Source organism: Jaculus jaculus, chromosome 7, assembly GCF_020740685.1.
Source record: "Jaculus jaculus isolate mJacJac1 chromosome 7, mJacJac1.mat.Y.cur, whole genome shotgun sequence".
In the NCBI taxonomy this organism is placed as follows: Eukaryota; Metazoa; Chordata; class Mammalia; order Rodentia; family Dipodidae; genus Jaculus; species Jaculus jaculus.
In genome coordinates this window covers 29692875-29713656 of record NC_059108.1, presented here as the reverse complement: position 1 = coordinate 29713656, position 20782 = coordinate 29692875, and the positions used below count along the sequence as shown (strand labels likewise).

The window sequence follows — 20782 nt, the reverse complement described above, 5'->3', positions numbered from 1 at the left end:
TCAGATCAACAAACGCAGCTTTTCTTTTGTACATATTTCTTTTTCTTTTACAAAGACCATTGTCGCATTCTTATGATTCCTTATCAAGGTAATGTTTGCTACAAATATTTGGAGGCATTTTGCTTCCTCTGGTACCTGATAGCCATGCACAGGCATTTTAGTTAATTTTCTCAGAAATCTACTGATGCTTTAATGTCACTGGTTGGGTATCATTGGTGGGTACAGAAAACTAACTCAAAAGAAGAGCATAAAGCCGGGTGTGGTGGCGCACACCTTTAATCCCAGCACTCGGGAGGCAGAGGTAGGAGGATTGCCTTGAGTTCGAGGCCACCCTGAGGCTACATAGGGAATTCCAGGTCAGCCTGAGCTAGAGTGAGACCCTGCCTCAAAAAACCAAAAGAAAAAAACACACACACACACACACACACACAGAAAGATGTGTGGAAAGAAAAGGGACAGTAAGGAGAAGATGAATAGTCAAGAGTGGGAAGAAAAGGGAGGTGTGTCATAGAGCTAGATAGCCAGGTCTAGGCTCACTGCGACCCCCAAGAATGAGGTAAGGATCCTGGCTCACTGCAATTGCACTATGACTTTTCTGAAGGTACTGCCCAGAGCAAGCTGGACTGTGAGGTTCAGGCACAATCCTCCAGCTGACCAGGACTGCCACACTTCTGGACAACTGTAAGTAGAAGACATTTGCACACCACATTGTATTCATAATTTGCTAGAAACACCGAGCTAACTGATGGCAATTACACTCAGTTACATTCAGTACAGGGAAAAAGAAACAAATTAGAACTAGCCAAAGAAGAAAACCTATGGAGAAATCTATGATTCCAAGCTTGAAGTTTTTACAAGAATCCTCAGGGCATACCACCCTCCTGGTACCATGTGTGAGGACAGGCATTGAGTCCTGCCAAGCCAGTATTTTTACTAAGGTTTCATTAAGTGAGCATGATTACCAGAATAACTGCTCACCTGACTAATGTCAGGCCCCAGCTCACCCTCCTTGCAGGTGGAAGTTAGCTCCCAACACCTAGGATAAATGCTAGATCTCTTTTGAGGTGAGGTCAGATTTTTTTCTAAGCCATGTGCTGAACACATTTATAAACTATATCTAGAAGTTTAAAAAAAAAAAAGAGCTGGGGAGATGGCTTAGTGGTTAACGTACTTGCCAGCAAAGCCAAAGGACCCAGGTTCGAGCTCCTACTACCCATGTAAGCCAGCTGCACAAGGTGGCACATGCATCTGGAGTTGATCCGCAGTAGCTGGAGGCCCTGGCATGCCCATTCTCTTTCTCTCTCTCTCTCTCTACCTGCCTCTTTTTTTTTCTCTCTCTCTCTCAAATACATAAATAAAATATTTTCATAAGTAAAATAAGCCAGGAGTGGTGGCACATGCCTTTAATCCCAGCACTCAGAAGGCTGAGGTAGGAGGAATCACTGAAAGTTCAAGGCCAGTCTGAGACTATAGTGAATTCCAGGTCAGCCTGGGCTAGAGTGAGACCCTACCCTGAAAAACCAAAAATAAAAAGATGGCAGCATAGTGCTGTGCCAAAGTAGCCTAGGGAGGGAAATAAGCAGAAAAACAGCAAAATATGCTCTTCTACCAAAAAGTGAGGTGTATAAGTTATTATAAACCATGGCAAAGAAGCAGAAGAGACTCACATCTTCTACACACAAAGGAGGAAAAACAACATAAGACATAAGTAAGCAAATAAAAATAGTGAAAAAATACCAATCAGAAATACTGGAAATGAAAAGCAGAGTAAGTCAATTAGAAAACTTTGTAGAAAGTCTCACCAGTAGACTGGATCAAGGAGAAGACAGAATATCTAAAAGAGAAGACCAAGTGGCAGATCTAATACTGTCCAACAAAGAGAAAGACAAACTAATAGGAAGGCATGAATGGGAATTTCGGGACACTATAAAGAGATCAAACCTAAGAATTAAGAGCATAGAAGAAGGAGAATAATTTCACTCCAAAGGCATAACAGGTATTTTCAACAAAATCATAGAAGAAAACTTCCCCCAAGTAGGGGAAAGTGATGCCAATATAGATACAGGAAGCCTTTAGAATGCCAAACAGACAAAATCAGGAAAGAACCTCTTACCATCATATTATAATTAAACTACAAACCAAAGAAAATATACTGAAAGCAGTTAGAGAGAAAAACCAAGTCACATACAAACACAAGCCCATCAGAACAGCAGATTACTCAACACAAACTTTAAAAGCCAGAAGAGCTTGGAATGATGTATTCCAAGTTCTGAAAGATAACTGTCAACCAAGATTACTTTATCCAGTAAAACTATCTATCCAAATTCATAGAGAAATAAGGACATTCTGCAGCAAAAACAAGCTAAATGGATATATGAACACTAAATCAGCTCTACAGAAAATACTTGAAAGGATCTTCCATGATGAAGAGAAAGAAAAGCAAACACACTAAGGAAACAGGAAAAAATAAACCATAGTCAAATAATACAAGACAGCAAAGGTAAAAACTAGAAGAACTACAAAATGAGAATGGCAATAATAAATACACACCTTTCAATAATCACTCTTAACTTCAATGGTCTCAATGCCCCAACCAAGACACAGATTTACTGACTGGGTCAAAAAGCAGGATCCTTCTATTTGTTGCTTCCATGAAACTCGCCTTTCCATAAAAGATGGACAGTATCTTAGGTTGAGAGGTTGGAGAATGCTATTTCAAGCAAAAGTGCTAGAAAACAAGTAGGTGTCACTATCCTAGCATCTGACAGGGTAGACTTCAAACCAACATTAGGAAAGATAAAGAAGGTCACTGTATTGATTGGAGAAACACTCCAAAAGGAAGATGTGATGGTTAAGGAGTTGTCAACTTGATCTGTTTAGTAATCCACAGAAATTCCTTTTGGTGGTCTTTGAGGTTGCTTCCAGGAAGGATTAACTGGAGGAGGAAGTCCTTCCTCCAGAGCAGAGGCCCCTCTCAAGTGGGAACTTTATATAAGGAAGCTCTGGGTGAAAAGAGCTCCTTCCTTCCACTTGGCTGCTGGAGCTGCTTGCTGCCTTCCAGCATGGATCACTTTGAGTTCAGCCTGGACCAGATTGAGACTCTACCTTGAAAAAACAAAATAAATAAATAAAGAGGGGTGGGGGAAGTTGCAAGTAAACATTTTAGAGCCTTGGAAAAAGAACAAGGCAAACCAAAAATCAGTGGACATGAAGAAATAATAAAAATGAGGGCAGAAGTTAATGCCCTCAATATATATATATATAAAAAAATCAATGAAAAAGACTTGGTTATTTGAAAGGATAAGCAAGATTGATAAACCTAGCTGGGCATGGTGGTGCATGCTTTTAATCCCAGCACTCAAGAGGCAGAGAGGTAGGAGGATCACTGTGAGTTGGAGACCACCGTGAGAATATAGAGTGAATTCCAGGTCAGCCTGGACTACAGTGAAAACCCTACCTCGAAAAACCAAAATAAATAAATAAATAAATAAAATAAAGATTGATAAACCTTTAGTAAATCTGACCAAAAGAAAAAGAGAAGAGACACAAATTAACGAAATTAGAGATGAAAAGGGCACCTTTACAACAGATACCAAAGAAATTCAGAAAATTATAAGGACATGGTTTAAGAACATATACTACACTAAGTTTGAAAATCTGAAAGAGATGGATGGTTTCCTTGATTTATATGACCTACCAAAACTAAGATGAAATTAATTATCATGGGATATATTTTATAATTATGGAAAATATTAATAAAAATTGTGAAAATTTAAGAAAAGAGGGTTATGGGAGGGGATTATGATCATGATATATTGTCTATATGTACAGAGGTTGTCAATAAAACATTTTTTAAAGGTTAAAAAAATGAGATTAACCACATAAATAGACCTATAACAAGCATGGAGATCCAAGCAGTTATAAAATCTCTCAACTAAAAATGTGCAAGCCCAGATGGATTCACTGGTGAATTTTGCCAGACCTTCATGGCACAGCTCTCACCAATGCTTCTCAAATTTTTCCATGAAATAGAAAAGGAAGGAATTCAACCAAACTCCTTCTACAAAGCCAGCATCACCTGGATACCAAACCAGGCAAAGACAGAACATAAAAAGAAAATTACAGACCAATTTACCTCATGAGCATAGAAGTAAAAATTTTCAACAAAATACTGACAAACAGAATACAAGAATATATCAAAAGATCATTCACCCCAACCAAGATGCAGGGATGGTTCAACATATACAAATCGATAAATGTAATACACTATATAAATGGACTTAAGGACAAAAGCATGTATCATCTCAATAGATGCAGAAAGGGCATTTGACAAAATCTAACATCCCTTCATAGTAAAAGTCCTAAAGAAACTGGGAAAAGAAGGAAAATATCTCAACATAACAAAGGCTGTTTATGACATGCCTATAGCCAACAAAGTAGCAAATGGGGAAAACTTGAACTTTTTCACTAAAATCAGGAACAAGACAAGGGTGTCCACTGTCCCCACTTTTGTTTAATACAGTACTAGAAGTCTTAGCTCTAACAATAAGGCAAGAGGCACACATAAATGGGATTCAAATTGGAAAAGGAGAGATCAAATTATCATTATTTGAAGATGATATGATTGTGTACATAAAGGACCCTAAAGACTCTACCAGAAAACTGTTAGTTAGAGCTGAAAAACACTTTTAGCAACATAGCAGGATACAAAATTAACACACAAAATTCAGTAGCTTTCCTATATGTTAACAACAAATATGTTGAGGATGAAATCAGGAAAACACTTCCATTAAAAATTGCCTCAAGAGAGCTGGGCGTCGTGGCTCACGCCTTTAATCCCAGCACTCGGGAGGAAGAGGTAGGAGGATCACCATGAGTTCAAGGCCACCCTGAGATGACAGAGTTAATTCCAGATCACCCTGGACCAGAGTGAGACCCTACCTCCAAAAACCAAAAAAAAAAAAAAATTGCCTCAAGAATCCTTCTACACTGCTGGCAGGAATGCAATCTGGTCCAGCCATTGTGGAAAACAGTGTGGAGGTTCCTAAAACAGCTAAAGATTGATCTACCATATGACCCAGCTATAGCACTCCTAGGCATATATCCAAAGGACTCATCTCATTTCCCTAGAAGTACATGCTCAACCATGTTTATTGCTGCTCAATTTATAATAGCTGGGAAATGGAACCAACCAGCCTAGACGTCCCTCAACTGATGAGTGGATAATGAAGATGTGGCACATTTATACAATGGAGTTCTACTCAGCGGTAAAGAAAAATGAAGTTATGAAATTTGCAGAAAAATGGATGGACCTGGAAAGGATTATACTAAGTGAGGTAACCCAGGCCCAGAAAGCCAAGCGCCACATGTTCTCTCTCATATGTGGATCCTAGCTACAGATGATTGGGCTTCTGCCTGAGAAGGAAAATACTTGGTAGCAGAGGCCAGTAAGTTAAAAAGGAGACATAAAGGGAAGAGAAAGGAAGAGAGGACGATACTTAGTAGGTTGACATTGTATATATGTAATTACAATGATTGTAATGGGGAAGTAATATGATGGAGAGTGGAATTTCAAATGGGAAAGTGTGGGGGTGGGGAGGGAGGGAATTACCATGGGATATATTTTATAATCATGGAAAATGTTAATAAAAATTAAAAAAAATTGCCTCAAAAAAGTACTGTGGAATAAATCTAACCAACGAATTGAAAGATCTCTACAATGAAACCTTTAAAACACTCTTAACAAGATATTGCAGAAGACAACAGGAAATGGAAAGATATCCCTTCTTCTTGGATTGGAAGAATCAATATTGTGAGAATGTCTATCTTACCAAAAACAATACACATTTAATGCAATCCCCATCAAAATTCCCATGGCAGGGCTGAAGAGATGGCTTAGCAGTTAAGGCATTTGCCTGCAAAGCAAAAGAACCTTGGTTCGATTCCCCAGGACCCACGTAAGCCAGATGCACAAGGTGGTGCATGCATCTGGAGTTCTTTTGCAGTGGCTGGAAGCCTTGGTGTGCCCATTCTCTTTCTCTCTCTCTCTCTACCACTTTCTCTCTTGCTCTCTCAAATAAATAATGTTTTTTAAAAATTAAGAAAAATAATTCCCATGGCATTCTTCATGGGAATAGAAAAAAACAATCCTAAAATTCATTTGGAAGCATAAAAAAAAATCTCAAATAGCCAAAATAATTTTGAAGAACAAACATAAGATTGGTGGTATCACCATACCTGATTTTAAGCTATACTATAGAGCCAAAGTAACAAAAACAGCATGGTACTGGCATAAAAACAGACATGTAGATCAATGGAACAGAACAGAGGACCCAGATGTAAATAAGCTAAAAAGCTTTATGTGAATCGCTTGGAAATTGAACCTGGGCAAGCAGGCTTTGGAAGGAAGTGCTTTTAAACCTCTAAGCTATCTTTCCAGTGCCCTAATGTCTTACTGTTTAGTTTTCTGAGTTCTTTGTATAGTCTAGATATCAATTCCCTGTCAGATATATAGCTAACAAAAACTTTCTCCCATTCTGTAGTCTATTTCCTTTGCTTACAGAAGCTTTTAAATTGCATGTGGTCCTATTTGTTATTTGTTTATTTTCTTTCCTTAGTGACCAGAATCCTGTATGTTGAAGAGCTTTTCCCACTATTTCTCTGCTGGTTTCAAAATTTCAAGTTTCACATTAAGGTCTTTCATCCACTTGGAGTTAGTTTTTGAGTGGGAAAAGAGATAAGGATCTAATTTCCCCCAGCACAATTTGTTAAGAATCTGTCTTTTGTCTAATGTGCATTTTTGGCATCCTTGTTAAATATCAGAGAGCTGAAAAGTGAGGATTAATGTCAAAATCATCTATTGTTCCATTGATCTACCTATGTGTTTTGGGGTCAGTACCATACTGGTTTTGTTATGATAGTTCTGTAATACAGCTTAAAATCAGGCATGGCCAGGTGTGGTAGTACAGGCCTTTAATTACAGCACTCAGGAGGTAGAAGAGGTAGGAAGATCACTATGAGTTTCAGGCCAGCCTGAGACTAGAGTGAATTCCATATAAGTATGGGCTAAAATGACACCCTACCTTAAAAAACCAAAAATGGAAGCCAGGCGTGGTAGTGCATGCCTTTAATCCCAGCACTCAGGAGGCAGAGGTAGGAGGGTTATCAGGAGTTCAAGGCCACCCAGATACTACATAATGAATTCCAGGTCAGCCTGAGCTAGAGTGGAACCCTGCCTCGAAAAACCACTAAATAAATAAATAAATAAATGAATGAATGAATGAATGAATGAATGAATGGCTGGAGCCATGGCCCAGTGGTTAAGGCACTTGCCTGTAAAGTCTTATGACCTGAGTTTGATTCCCCAGTGCCCATATAAAAAAAAAGCCAGATGTACAAAGTGGTACATGCATATGGAGTATGTTTGCAGCAGCTGCAGGCCCATTCTCTCTATAGCCAGGTGTGGTGGCACATACCTTTCAAATTTTTTTTTATTTAGTTTTGAGAGCAACAGACAGAGAGAAGGGGGAGAGAGACAGAGGGAAAGAATGGGTGCGCCAGGGCTTCCAGCCACTGCAAACGAACTCCAGACGCGTGCGTCCCCTTGTGCATCTGGCTAATGTGGGTCCTGAGGAATCAAGCCTCGAACCAGGGTTCTTAGGCTTCGCAGGTCAGCGCTTAACCACTAAGCCATCTCTCCAGCCTGGCACATACCTTCAATTCCAGCACTCTGGAGGTAGAGGTAGAAGGATCACTGTAAATTTGAGGCCACCCTGAGACTACATAGTGAATTCCAGGTTAGCCTGGGCTAGAGAGTGAATCCTTACCTCAGAAAACAAAAAAATAAAAATAAAAACATTAAAAATTTTTTAAATTTATTTATGGGACAGAAAATGAGCATGCCAGAGCCTCTGGCCACTTTGTGCACCTGGCTTTACCTAGCACTGAGAATTGAACATAGGCCATCAGGCTTTGCAAGCAAGCACTTTAACTGCTGAGCCATCTCCCCAGAGCCTCTCTCTACTTTTTCAGATAAGGTATCACAAAATTACTCATGCTGGCTTTGTGCTTGCTATCCTCCTGCCTCAGCCTTCTTTGCAGCTGGGATTACAGGACTCAGGCTCAGGCTCAGCTGAGTTTTTACTTTTTGAAGAATTTGTACAGATCATATAAACTGCTAAATTTACATTTGCATATAGAGGTGTTTGTGCTATGCTCTTCTTTTTAAAGTTTTTGGAACCTGTATCAATATCCAATTTCATACCTATTGTATTTTCTATTTTTCCAAGTCTCACTAGCAATTTTTATCTATTCAGGGTATTTATTAGTTTATCATTGACTATTTTCATTTGCTTTATTCTTTCCTTTTTTTTTTTTTTTTTTTGCAGTAGGGTCTCACTCTAGCCCAGGCTGACCTGGAATTCACTGTATAGTCTCAGGTGGCCTTGAACTCACAGTGATCCTCCTACCTCTGCCTCCCGAGTACTGGGCTTACAGGTGTGCACCACCACACCTGGCTTATTTTGCTTTCTAAACTTATTTGAGGTAAATATTGATTTGATAAATTTCTTCTTTTTTTAAGGTTTAGAGAGACTTACTAGATTAAGAGAAGGAAAGAGGGGGAAGTACAGAAAGCTCCCACCATGGGGTGGTAGGAAGGGCTAAAGTCCATATGGGAGAAGGGTTCCCTCCCCCATCTCAGCCCAGCCAGGCTGAGACCAGATGCCTTACCAGACAGAGTTCAGGTGGTTCAGGAGTGGTGAGCAGCCAAAAAAGAGCAGTTTCTGTTTTTAGAAAAAATTATTTATTTACATGCAGAGAAAGAGACACAGAGTGAAGAGAAAGTGAGAGAATGAGAGAGACAGAGAGAATGGACATGCCTCTAGCCACTGCTAATCAACTCCAGGTGCATGTGTCACTTTATGCAGCTTGTTCACATGGGTACTGGGGCATGGAATCCAGGTGGTTAGGTTTTGCAGGCAAGTGCTGAAACTGCTGAGCCACTTTATTCCCTCCTCCTTTTCACTCAGTTCAATGTTTCTCATTGTCTTACAATTTACTTGCAATTCTTTTTTATTTTTTTGGTTTTGGTTTTTCTGATCTTGCTCTAGCCCAGGCTGACCTGGAATTCACTATGTAGTCTCAGAGTGGCTTTGAACTCACAGTGATCCTCCTACCTCTGCCTACTGAGTTCTGGGGTTAAAGATGTGCAACACCATACATGCTTTATAATTTGTTTAAAACAATATACAGATTTTTTTTTTAACCAAAGAGAGAATGGATGCACCAGAGCTTCTTGCCACTGCAAACTCCAGATGTGTATTCCATTTTGTACATCTGGCCTTAGGTCTCAGCCATCTCTCCAGCCTTGCAATTCTCTTATTAAAGTGTTAAAACTTGTGCTGTGGTTCAAGGTGTGGTCTAGCTTGGTGGATATTCCCTGGATGATTGAAAGGATTCTGTATTTTGCTAATGTTGGGTGAAGGATTACATGAGAATAGATCCTATTGGTTTATGTATCAAGTTCTCCAATATCCTTTCTGATATCTTGCCTAGTAGTTCTGCTAAATGACAGAGAAAGAGTTGAAGTCCCAGCTACAATTATAGATTCGTGTGTTCCTTCAGCTGTAACAATTCTCAATTCCTGTTTTCTGTAATTTAAAGTACTTGTATTTGCAGCACAAGCATTCAAAACTGCCATCTGGTCCTGACGAACTATCCTTCTTGTCATTATGTAGTACCTCCACTTCTGGTGACTTCTTTGTTGTCATGTCTAATTTATCCAGAATTAATTTTTAAATGCCCTTACAAACAAATGTATGATATGTATCTTTTTCTTCCTTTCCAAGTGTTTCTTAGAGACAGCACAGGGCTAGTTTTTGTTTCTTTTAATCCACCCTGAGTTCTGTTTTTTAATTGGCATAATTACATTTTTATACTAAATTTTATTGTTGATAAATACATAAGTCTATGATTTGCTATTATTTGATGATACATAAGTCTATTATTTGCTTCCTGTTTGTTCCCACTGTTTTACATTCATTTCTTCACTTTCTTGTATATTACTGATCTTTTTTCGCAATTCCATTTGTACCAAAAGATAAACATGAAAATACTCCAACAGTCATTTTATGAAACAATGCATAAATAATCAAAAATCATATGGAAAGGCATTCAACCTTATAACTTAGCAGGAAAGGCAAATTATAGTAAGAGCTTACCTCACATTACCATAAATGACTAAAACTTAAAGACTGAATATATGAACTGTTTTTAAGGATTTGGAGTACACAAAATTGCCTTCTCTGGTGGCCGAAACTGATAAAATTATTTGATGTTAACCTTAAAATCTTCAACTCAGCAACTGTGTATCAAAGCATATTAAGCTTCACACAGACATGTAAAAGATGCTCAAAGTAGAAATGTATAATAATAAACACAGCCCAATGTCTAACCATTAGATATTATATAATAAACTGTGGTATATTAATACAATGGAGTATTATAGAGCAGTGAACACACTTTATGATTAGATTCCTCCCTCCATTATTAGCTTACTAGCTATTGCTTTTTGTTACTTTTTAATTTTAATTTTATTTTTTAATTTTTATTAACATTTTCCATGATTATAAAATATATCCCATGGTAATTCCCTCCTTCCCACACACACACACTTTCCCCTTTGAAATTCCATTCTCCATCATATTACCTCCCCATCACAATCATTGTAATTACATATATACAATATCAACCTATTAAGTATCGTCCTCTCTTCCTTTCTCTTCCCTTTATGTCTCCTTTTTAACTTACTGGCCTCTGCTACTAAGTATTTTCATTCTCAAGCAGAAGCCCAATCATCTGTAGCTAGGATCCACATATGAGAGAGAACATGTGGCGCTTGGCTTTCTGGGCCTGGGTTACCTCACTTAGTATAATCCTTTCCAGGTCCATCCATTTTTCTGCAAATTTCATAACTTCATTTTTCTTAACCGCTGAGTAGAACTCCATTGTATAAATGTGCCACATCTTCATTATCCACTCATCAGTTGAGGGACGTCTAGGCTGGTTCCATTTCCCAGCTATTATAAATTGAGCAGCAATAAACATGGTTGAGCATGTACTTCTAAGGAAATGAGATGAGTCCTTTGGATATATGCCTAGGAGCGCTATAGCTGGGTCATATGGTAGATCAATCTTTAGCTGTTTTAGGAACCTCCACACTGATTTCCACAATGGCTGGACCAGATTGCATTCCCACCAGTAGTGTAGAAGGATTCCTCTTTTTCCACATCTCTGCCAACATTTATGATCATTTGTTTTCATGATGGTGGCCAATCTGACAGGAGTGAGATGGAATCTCAATGTAGTTTTAATCTGCATTTCCCTGATGACTAGTGACATAGAACATTTTTTTAGATGCTTATATGCCATTCGTATTTCTTCCTTTGAGAATGCTCTATTTAGCTTCATAGCCCATTTTTTGATTGGCTTATTTGATTCCTTATTATTTAACTTTTTGAGTTCTTTGTATATCCTAGATATTAATCCTCTATCAGATATATAGCTGGTAAAGATGTTTTCCCATTCTGTAGGTTGCCTCTTTGCTTTTTTCACTGTGTCCTTTACAGTGCAAAATCTTTGTAATTTCATGAGGTCCCAGTGATTAATCTGTGGTTTTATTGCCTGAGCAATTGGGGTTGTATTCAGAAAGTCTTTGCCAAGACCAATATGTTGGAGGGTTTCCCCTACTTTTTCCTCCAGCAGTTTCAGAGTTTCAGGTCTGATGTTAACGTCTTTAATCCATTTGGACTTAATTCTTGTGCATGGTGAGAGAGAAGAATCTATTTTCATCCTTCTGCAGATATATATCCAGTTTTCCCAACACCATTTGCTGAAGAGGCTGTCTTTTCTCCAATGAGTATTTTGGGCATTTTCATCGAATATCAGGTGGCTATAGCTACTTGGGCTTACTTAAGAGATCACTTAGCTGGGCGTGGTGGCACATGCCTTTAAACTAAGCACTTGGGAGGCAGAGGTAGGAGGAGTGCTGTGAGTTCAAGGCCACCCTGAGATTCCATAGTGAATTCCAGGTCAGCTTGGGCTAGAGTGAGACCCTACCTTGAAAAACCAAAAAAACAAAAAAAGAGATCACTTAAGGGCTACTGTGAATTCCTTAACATATCAGTCTATCTTCACATAATATGGCTGTTCATGCATATGTAAGCCACCTACAGCAGAGTATATATGTGCTCTCTCCCAAGTCTTCAGGTTGTTACATGTCTTCCTTTACAGTTGTCATAAACACACAACCTTAAACTTTTCAATCATATATTTTTACTTACATAGTAACCATTTCCATTGTTTCCACTCTATTGTACAAATATTTTGATTTGGTGTCATTTCCGCCTGCCTGGATGACTTAATATTCTTTGTAGTGTAGTTCCAATGTGAGGTGTATCCAGTGTTTTGCCTTGGACACAGAAATCCAAGCTGACAGGATATTTTCCCCTTTCTTCCTTTCTTCCCCCCCCCACCCCCGAGGTAGGGTTTCACTCTAGTCTAGGCTGACCTGGAATTCACTATGTAGTCTCAGGGTGGCCTCGAACTCACAGTAATCTCACAGTAATCCTCCTACCTCTGCCTCCTGAGTGCTGGGACTAAAGGCATGTACCACCATGCCTGGTGGATTTTTTTCTTCTTTTAATAAAGGTCCTCCTGCACTTTTTATTTATTTATTTATTTCGGGAGTGTGTGTCTTTCCTTCCTGGGCTTTTGAGATTTTGCTCTTTTTTGGTTTTGGTATGTCTGGGTACAATTTTCTATGTATTTCTAATACTTTTGAGTTTATTGAGGTTATTGTATCTGTGGGGTTTATAGTTGTAAATCAAATTTGGAAAAACTATGCTCACTATTTCTCATGTTTTTTTTCTTTTCCTGCAGCAAGAACACAAATTACACTTATTAGGTAGATTAAAATGGTCCCATCACACTAGGCATGGTGATATATCACAGTGAAAAAACACAGTGATTAAAGTGTTTTTGGCTGTACTTGCCTGTGCTCACCACACCACTTCACTGCAGTGTTGGTTCTGAACACATGTACTTTGCGTCCTCATGCCATCACATCACACACCACCAAAGAATGCTGCCTGGAACACGCTGGCTCAAATCTGAGACTACTATATATTATAAGTTACTCTGAGATATAAACATCATGGTTTAATTACAGAAAACGAAAACCGTTTTCCTATTGGTATTCCTCAGCATTTATCAAATTACTGTCTTTGAACCTTACTGTGTTAGAATGTTTGGCTTTAAAAATTGTTGAGTTGCTGAATGAAATTTCATTTTAAAAAAGTCATTCAGTGGCTGGAGAGATGATTTAGTGGTTAATCCTCCTTCCTATGTAGCCTAAGGACCAGGTTCGATTCTCCAGGTCCCACATAAGCCAGATGCACAAGGTGACACATGCATCTGGAGTTTGTCTGTAGTGGCTAGAGGCCCTGGCAAGCCCATTCTCTCTGTTCATAATTAATAAATAAATGAAAAGTTTAAAAAATCATCTAATAGCCGGGCGTGGTGGCTCACGCCTTTAATCCCAGCACTTGGGAGGCAGAGGTAGGAGGATCGCCATGAGTTCAAGGCCACCCTGAGACTCCATAGTGAATTCCAGGTCAGCCTGGGCTAGAGTGAAACCTTACCTCGAAAAAAACCAAAAAAAAAAAAAAAAATCATGTAATAAATTTTGGCTAGGGATTAGTATGGAACTTTCAACAATTTCTGAAATGACATTTTATTTTATTTACTTATTTTTGGTTTTTCAAGGAAGGGTCTCACTCTAGCCCAGGCTGAAGAATTCACTATGGAGTCTCAGGGTGGCCTTGAACTCATGGCAATCCTCCTGCCTCTGCCTCCCGAGTGCTGGGATTAAAGGCGTGTGCCACCATGCCTGGCTGAAATGGCATTTTATACTATGTATTTATACAAAGAAGAATTTTCACTAATGATGATTATAATATCAAAATACTGAACAGCTCTGAAAAATACTGGAGATCCTGCAGGTCAAATTTTGAGCCAAGATTTAATCGACTATAAAAAAATAAGCATATCCACTCCATTAGTATGCAAATTTGCCTTTAATAGTAAAATTATATGTAAAACAAAGAATTTTTTATTACCAGTAAATGTTTGATTTGTATATCTAGTTTATATATCTGTATAACCAGGGTCATGTAAAAATTTCTTGAGAACATAAAAGAACAGTGAAGCCAGGCGTGGTGGTAGACACCTTTAATCCCAGCACTGGGGAGGCAGAGGTAGGAGAATCACTGTAAATTCAAGGCCACCCTGAGAATTCTAGGTTAGCCTGAGCTACAGTGAGACCCTACCTTGAAAAACCAAAAAAAAAATAGTGAATGTTCAAAGTTTAAGAAGACCTACTCTAAATAATTTTTTTACATAGTGCTGTATGATTCTATCCTTAGTCTAATTTAGTCCCAGAAAAAGCTAAAATTTTGAGTTTTTAAAAAATATTTTATTTTCATTTTTATGTACTTATTAGAGACAAAGAGGGAGAGAGAGAGGGAGAGTGTGTGAGAATGGGCATGCCAGGGTTCTAGCCACTGCAAACAAAATCCAGATGCATGAGCCACCATGTGCATCTGGCTTACATGGGACCTGGAGAATTGAACCTGGGTCCTTAGGCTTCACAGGCATGTGCCTTAACTGCTAGGCCATCTCTCCAGCCAGCCCCTGAAGTTTGATTTTGTATATGTAGCTCTCTTACCTGATACAGTTCCTTCCCTTTCAGTTTCTAAAATTTTACTTAGAGATGGCTCAGTGGTTAAGGCCAGTGTTCAGTTCTCCAGTACTCACGGAAAGCCAGAGGCACACGCATCTAGAGTTCATTTGCAGTGGCTATAGGCCTTGGTGTGCCCATTCTCTCTCTGCTTGCAAATAAATAAAAAATTAATTTTTACTTACCCTGTATAAATATATGTGTACAAATACAAGCACAAACACAAACACACAACAGATGACTTCATTTAAATAAAATTCAAAAACATGCAAATAAGGGCTGAAGAGATGGCCTGCAAAGCCAAAGGACCCCAGGTTCAATTCTCCAGGACACACATAAGCCAGATACACAAGCACATGTATCTGGTGTTTGTTTACAGCAGTTGAAGGCCCAGGCATGCTCATTCTCTCTCTCTGTCTCTCTCTCTGAAATAAAGTTAAAAATTTAAAAAGAGGGGAGAGGGGAAGCTGGAGGGATGGTTTAGTGGTTTAAGGAGTTTGCCTGCAAAGCCAAAGGACCTAGGTCCTATTCCTCAGGACCCAAGGACCCATGTTTGCCAGATGCACAAGGTGGCACATGAGTCTGGAGTTCGTATGCAATAGCTGGAAGCCCTGGCGTGCCCATTCTCTATCTCTCTTTCTGTCAAATAAATAAATGCAAATCATTTTTTAAAAATGCAGATAAAACCAAGTGAATGATAAACTCAATATTAAATAGCAACGACCTCTGGGGGTAAGGAATGTTTAGAAAGGAAGACTGTTCTATTTACTAAGATGGTAGGAGATACACAGATGTTTCTGCATTGGTAACTTTCCTCTTGCTTTTGGAGACAAGGTCTCATTAGGTAGCAAAGACTGGCCTTAAACTCATGATCCTGCTGCCCCTCTGCCTCCTGACTGCTGAGATTACAGGAGTAGCTGTGTGTTGCAGTCAGGTTCGCCTTGCTGGCAAAAATCACCCAAGAGCAGCTTTTGGGAAAAAAGGATTTGTTTTGGCTTACAGACGTGAGGGGACACGCCATGATGGCAGGGTAAAGGATGGCATGAGCAGAGGGTGAACATCACTTCCTGAACAACTTCAGGTGGACATCGCAAAAGGAGAGTGTGTCAAACACTGGCAAGGGGAAGTTGGCTATAATACCCATAAGTCCGACCCCAATAATAGTCTGCCTCCAAGAGGCATTAATTCCCAAATCTCCATCAGCTGGGAACCTAGCATTCAGAACACCTAAGTTTATGGGGGACACCTGAATCAAACCACCACAGTATGTGCCACAGACATAGCTTTTTCTTCCACTGTGGGTCAGAGAGGACCTACGAGTGCATTTTGGTATCTATCTCTGTCTTTTGTGTTGAGGGATTCATGCCTCCAAGGCAAGTAAGTACTCTTATCAACTGAGCTATAGCCACAACCCACAGATACCTATTTTATCAGATTTTATAAGAACCAAGTGTGTGAAATAGAGTCCAAAAAGGGCTGAGAAATTTTGTATTATGTATGATTAAATTGACCTTGGGCCTCATATGGCTCATATTCAATGGTTTTTGTGAGATACCCAGGAGCTACTCTTCTAGGGACACCTTTAGTCATGTCTGGAAGCATTTTTGGATGGTGTAATCATGGAGGTGCTACTAGTAACCAGGGGGTAAGGCCAGTTGCTGCACAATTTTATCACAGGACAGCCCTACAGAACAAAGAAACATCCAGCCTGGGCTGGGGAGTAGCTCTAAGGTAAAAGGCACTTGTATGCAAAGCCTGCCCACCCGGGTTCTATTGCCCAGGACACACATAAAGTCGGATGCGCAAAGTGGAACATGGGACTGGAGTTTGTTTGCAGTAGTAAGCCCTGGCACCCCCATTCTCTACCCTCCTCTCTCCTTGCAAATATATTTTTTAATTTTTAAAAATATTTTTATTTATTTACTACAAAGAGAGAGAGAGAGAATAGACATGCCAGGGCCGTTAGCCACTGCAAATAAACTCTAGATGCATGCACCACCATGTACATCTAGCTTACATGGGTTCTGGGGAGTCAAACCTAGGTCCTTAGGCTTCTCAGGAAAGCGCATTAACCATTAAGCCATCTTTCTTATCCAATAAAAATGTTTTATAATACTACTACTTAGCTATTATTATTATTATAAAAAGGAACACCTAGTCTGAAGTGTTCACCATGATGAGGTTGAGATACAAACACATACATACACCTTATCATGGGATCAGAGTGAAGACCCTGGGGAAGAGGAGTCAGGAAAGCAGTTGGTGGCATTCTGCTTTGCCTTTAGAGCACAGGAAAAAAAAATGACGATCACAGAAAGATGGAACAGCATGAGCAGAAGGGTGTGTGTGTGTGGGGGGGGGTCAGTAATACAGTAAGCAGCATCAGCAAGGATTAGCAAGATCTTACTTGTATAAACAGATTTAGTTTCCACATATCAGATCAATTTTTTTTATTATTTTAAATTAATCCGCAAGCAGAAAGTATGGGCACACCAGAACCGCCTGCCACTGCATACAATGTCCAGACGCAGGGGTACTGAGGACTTGAGCCTGAGGTTGTCAGGCAAACACCATTAAGCGCTAAGCCATTTCTCCAGCCAATCAAATCTATCTTAAAACTGCCATACTGAGTATTTCCAGGCAGTACTATAGTAAGTTCTTTAAGAAGTCTGGGTCAAAAGCCGGACGTGGTGGAGCACGCCTTTAATCCCTGCACTCGGGAGGCAGAGATGGGAGGATCGCCGTGAGTTCGAGGGGAGCCTGAGACTACCCAGTGAATTCCAGGTTAGCCTGGGATAAAGGGGGACCCTACGTCAGAAATCCAAAAAGAAAAAGGAAAAGAGAAATCTGGGTCAAGGCCGTGTGATCCAGCAGAAAAGAGAATTAACCCAATAATCACCTAAAGTCAATGGCAGGGAGAGGGAAGAGGTACGACTGTAAGGTCACGTCTGTGAACAGAAGAGAATGGCCTAGGTGTTCAAAGTGTTTTTTATATTGCTGTACGATTCTATTAACAAAATTTTCTTCTAGAAAGACAGAAATCTTGCCATTTTCATTTTCCATACGTAGCTCTCTGGCCTGAGACAGTCTTTTCCCTCTCACTTTCTAAAATTCTATTTACTCTGTCACATTTTATTTGCAAAAGATTGCTGAGTGTGGCGTTTCACACAATCCCAACCTCAAAAAAAAAAAAAAAAAAAAAAAAACAGCCCTGAGCAAACGCGCCTCTGCCGGCTGGTCCGCGCTCGTGGCTCCCTCGGCCCACTGCCCACCGCACACCTAGCCGAGGACCCGCCGCCGCCGAGTCCGGAACACAGGCCTGACGCGCAGGTCCCGGGCGGCGCCCGCCCGCCGTGGGGTCGATCTCCGAGGTGCCTGCTGCCCGCCTCCGCCTCGCTGCCAGACCGCGGCACCACTGACTGAACCCCGCCACCACCAAGCTCTAGAAAACGAGTGAGAACGGAAAAGAAAAAGAAAAGAAAAGAAATCCCCGGCCCACTCCAAAGCCCCTCACGGCCCCGCCGGCGTGGTCCACTCACCACCCGCGCGTGCGCAGTCGTCCGGGAGAGCCGCGAGGGGGGCGGGGCCCAGCTTTGGTCACGCAGGCGCAGACCCGGCGCGGCGCAGCGTCCGAGGCCCGTGGGAAAGCGTCTGGGTCCCACGCTAGCAAGCCTGGGGGCTTGGGTATTCCTGGTTGCCTCCAAGCATGGTATTCCCCCCGCCCCCCGAAAAACAAAATCTAAGGTTTAAATTAGATTTGCGGTAAGTACACTATTTTAAGATGGAATTTTTTTTTTTTTTTTAACTGACCAAAGGGGCTGGAGAGATGGCTTAGCGATTAAGGCGTTTGCCTGCAAAGCCAAAGTACTTAGGATCGATTCCCCTGGACCCACGTTAGCCAGATGCACAAGGTGGCACTTGTGTCTGGAGTTCATTTGCAGTGGCTGGAGGCCCTGGTGCGCCCATTGTTTCTCTGTCAGCCTCTTTCTCTCTGTCGCTCTCAAATAAATAAAACCTTTAAAAAATGACCAAAGCACTGACTTGATAATCATATTCTTCATAATATTAGTAGTATTTCATAATATTAATGGAAACCAGAGAAGACCTTAAGAAACTAACTATAGACCCATATATATGATTTTTGTTGTTGTGTGTCGTCCCCCCCCCCCGCCCCACCCCCTGAGGAAGGTCTCAATCTAGCCCAGGCGTGCACACACGTACACACCATTAAAAAAAACTAATTTGAGGGGGTGGAGAGATGGCTTAGTGGTTAAGGCATTTGCCTGCAAAGCCAAAGGATCCTGGTTCGACTTTCCAGGACCCATGCAAGCCAGCTGCACAAGGGGGTGCATGCATTTGGAGTTCGTTTGCAGTGGCTGGAGGCCCTGTTGTGCACATTCTCTCTCTCTCCCTTCCTCATTCTCTCAACAAAAACTAATTTGAGCCAGGCATTGTGGCGGACGCCTTTAACCCCAGTAATCGGGAGGCAGAGGTTGGACAATCACCATGACTTTGAGGCCACCGAGACTACATAGTGAATTTCAGGTCAGCCAGGGCTACAGTGAGACCCTACCTCGAAAAACAAAAACAAAAAATTGAGAATACACTGTTATCTTCCTAACATTAGTGATACCATGAAACTCAGTTTAGGAAACACTTATTAGGACCCTTTACTGTGTAGAGGAAATTGGTTTTTCACAAACTTCAGTTCTCTGGAAGCTCTCACCAAAGGCCCATGCCTTCATCCTGACTTCCCAGCCACCAGGACTAGGAGAAATTCTATCTGTATACTAATTGTCTCATGCACATTGTTCTAATAGCACAAATGTAGTAGAACAGTTGACTCAAACCAGAAGAAACAGTAACTAGTGTGGAGTGAGCTCTACCATGAGAGCACAGTGGTGGTGGTGGCTGTTATGTCCAGTTCTGGGCATCCTCAGTGACCACCAAAGAGAACCAAACACTATGCAAGGGCAAGGAGCTTTATTTCAGGCTTAAGCTGGGTCTCTTGACTTCACCAATGCAGTGGATCCATACAAGAGCCCCGAGTAGTGGGAGGGTAGGGTTTTTATAGGGATTTGAACATAGAAGAAGGGGGCGGGTACATGATTGGTTGATTTAAACAGTGTACTCTTCTGGTTGGCTTAGGATTTTGGCGGGCAAAGTTGGCCGGCTGGGGGTAGGGGAATTGAACTTATCTATGACTACAGGAATGTATGGCATAATCAGTTTCCAGTAGCTGTTAAGCCCATCCTTACTGGAAAATAAAAACTTGGACCTTGCCGGGAAACAGAAACTTAGGCCTACTGAGGACTCTGAAGCCTGTCATGGCATCCATCTGGTTCCTGAGTCCTTCAGTGGCCAGGGCTACAAGATCACAGGAGGTTGTGGATTTATACACTTGAGTTGGAACTACCATTTGAGATGGAATATAGAAAACACAAGACCCAATCTGGAATCTTCCCTCTTGGAGAGGAAAAATAAGTTGATTACCTTTTTGGAGTGTACCATTATTTTAAAGTTATCTTTTGGAAAACCGACAGAATTTTATATTTAGGACCTTTACAGTTCTCTGGCTCTCAAGTGGCTAATGCCTGTGTCTAAGTTTCTACCCTTAATGATGACAAGGATTTGACTTCCCAGTGCCCACATAAAGGCAGATGCACAAAGTGCTACATGAGTCAGGAGTTCTTTTACAGAGGCTGAAGGCCCAGGCACACCCATTCTGTGTATTTCTCTTCTCTCTAGTCCTCTGTGCCCATTCACTTTGTCTCTCTGTTTGCAAATAAGTACATTTAAAAAAATTAAACCTATGGGTTGAGATAAAATGCTATAGAGCATTTATAGATTTGTTTTTTCGAGGTAGAGTCTTGCTCTAGTCCAGGCTGACCTGGAATTCACTATATAATAGTCTCAGGATGGCCTCAAACTCATGGCAGTCCTCCTACCTCTGCCTCCTAAGTGCTAGAATTAGAGGTGCACCGC

General features: G+C 40.7%; 1 protein-coding gene across 4 annotated transcripts in view; it reads right to left on the bottom strand.

Moving 5' to 3' along the window:
* Eef1akmt1 (EEF1A lysine methyltransferase 1) overlaps positions 1-18390 on the bottom strand; it is a 34537-nt gene extending 16147 nt beyond the window's left edge. Inside the window, exon 1 of one of the 4 annotated variants that reach the window (XM_045154731.1) lies at positions 18337-18390. The gene's annotated coding sequence lies outside the window, so the exon portion shown is untranslated. The other 3 variants (XM_045154733.1, XM_004670529.2, XM_045154732.1) reach the window with 3 other exon arrangements.
* Between the last annotated feature and the right edge of the window lie 2392 nt (positions 18391-20782).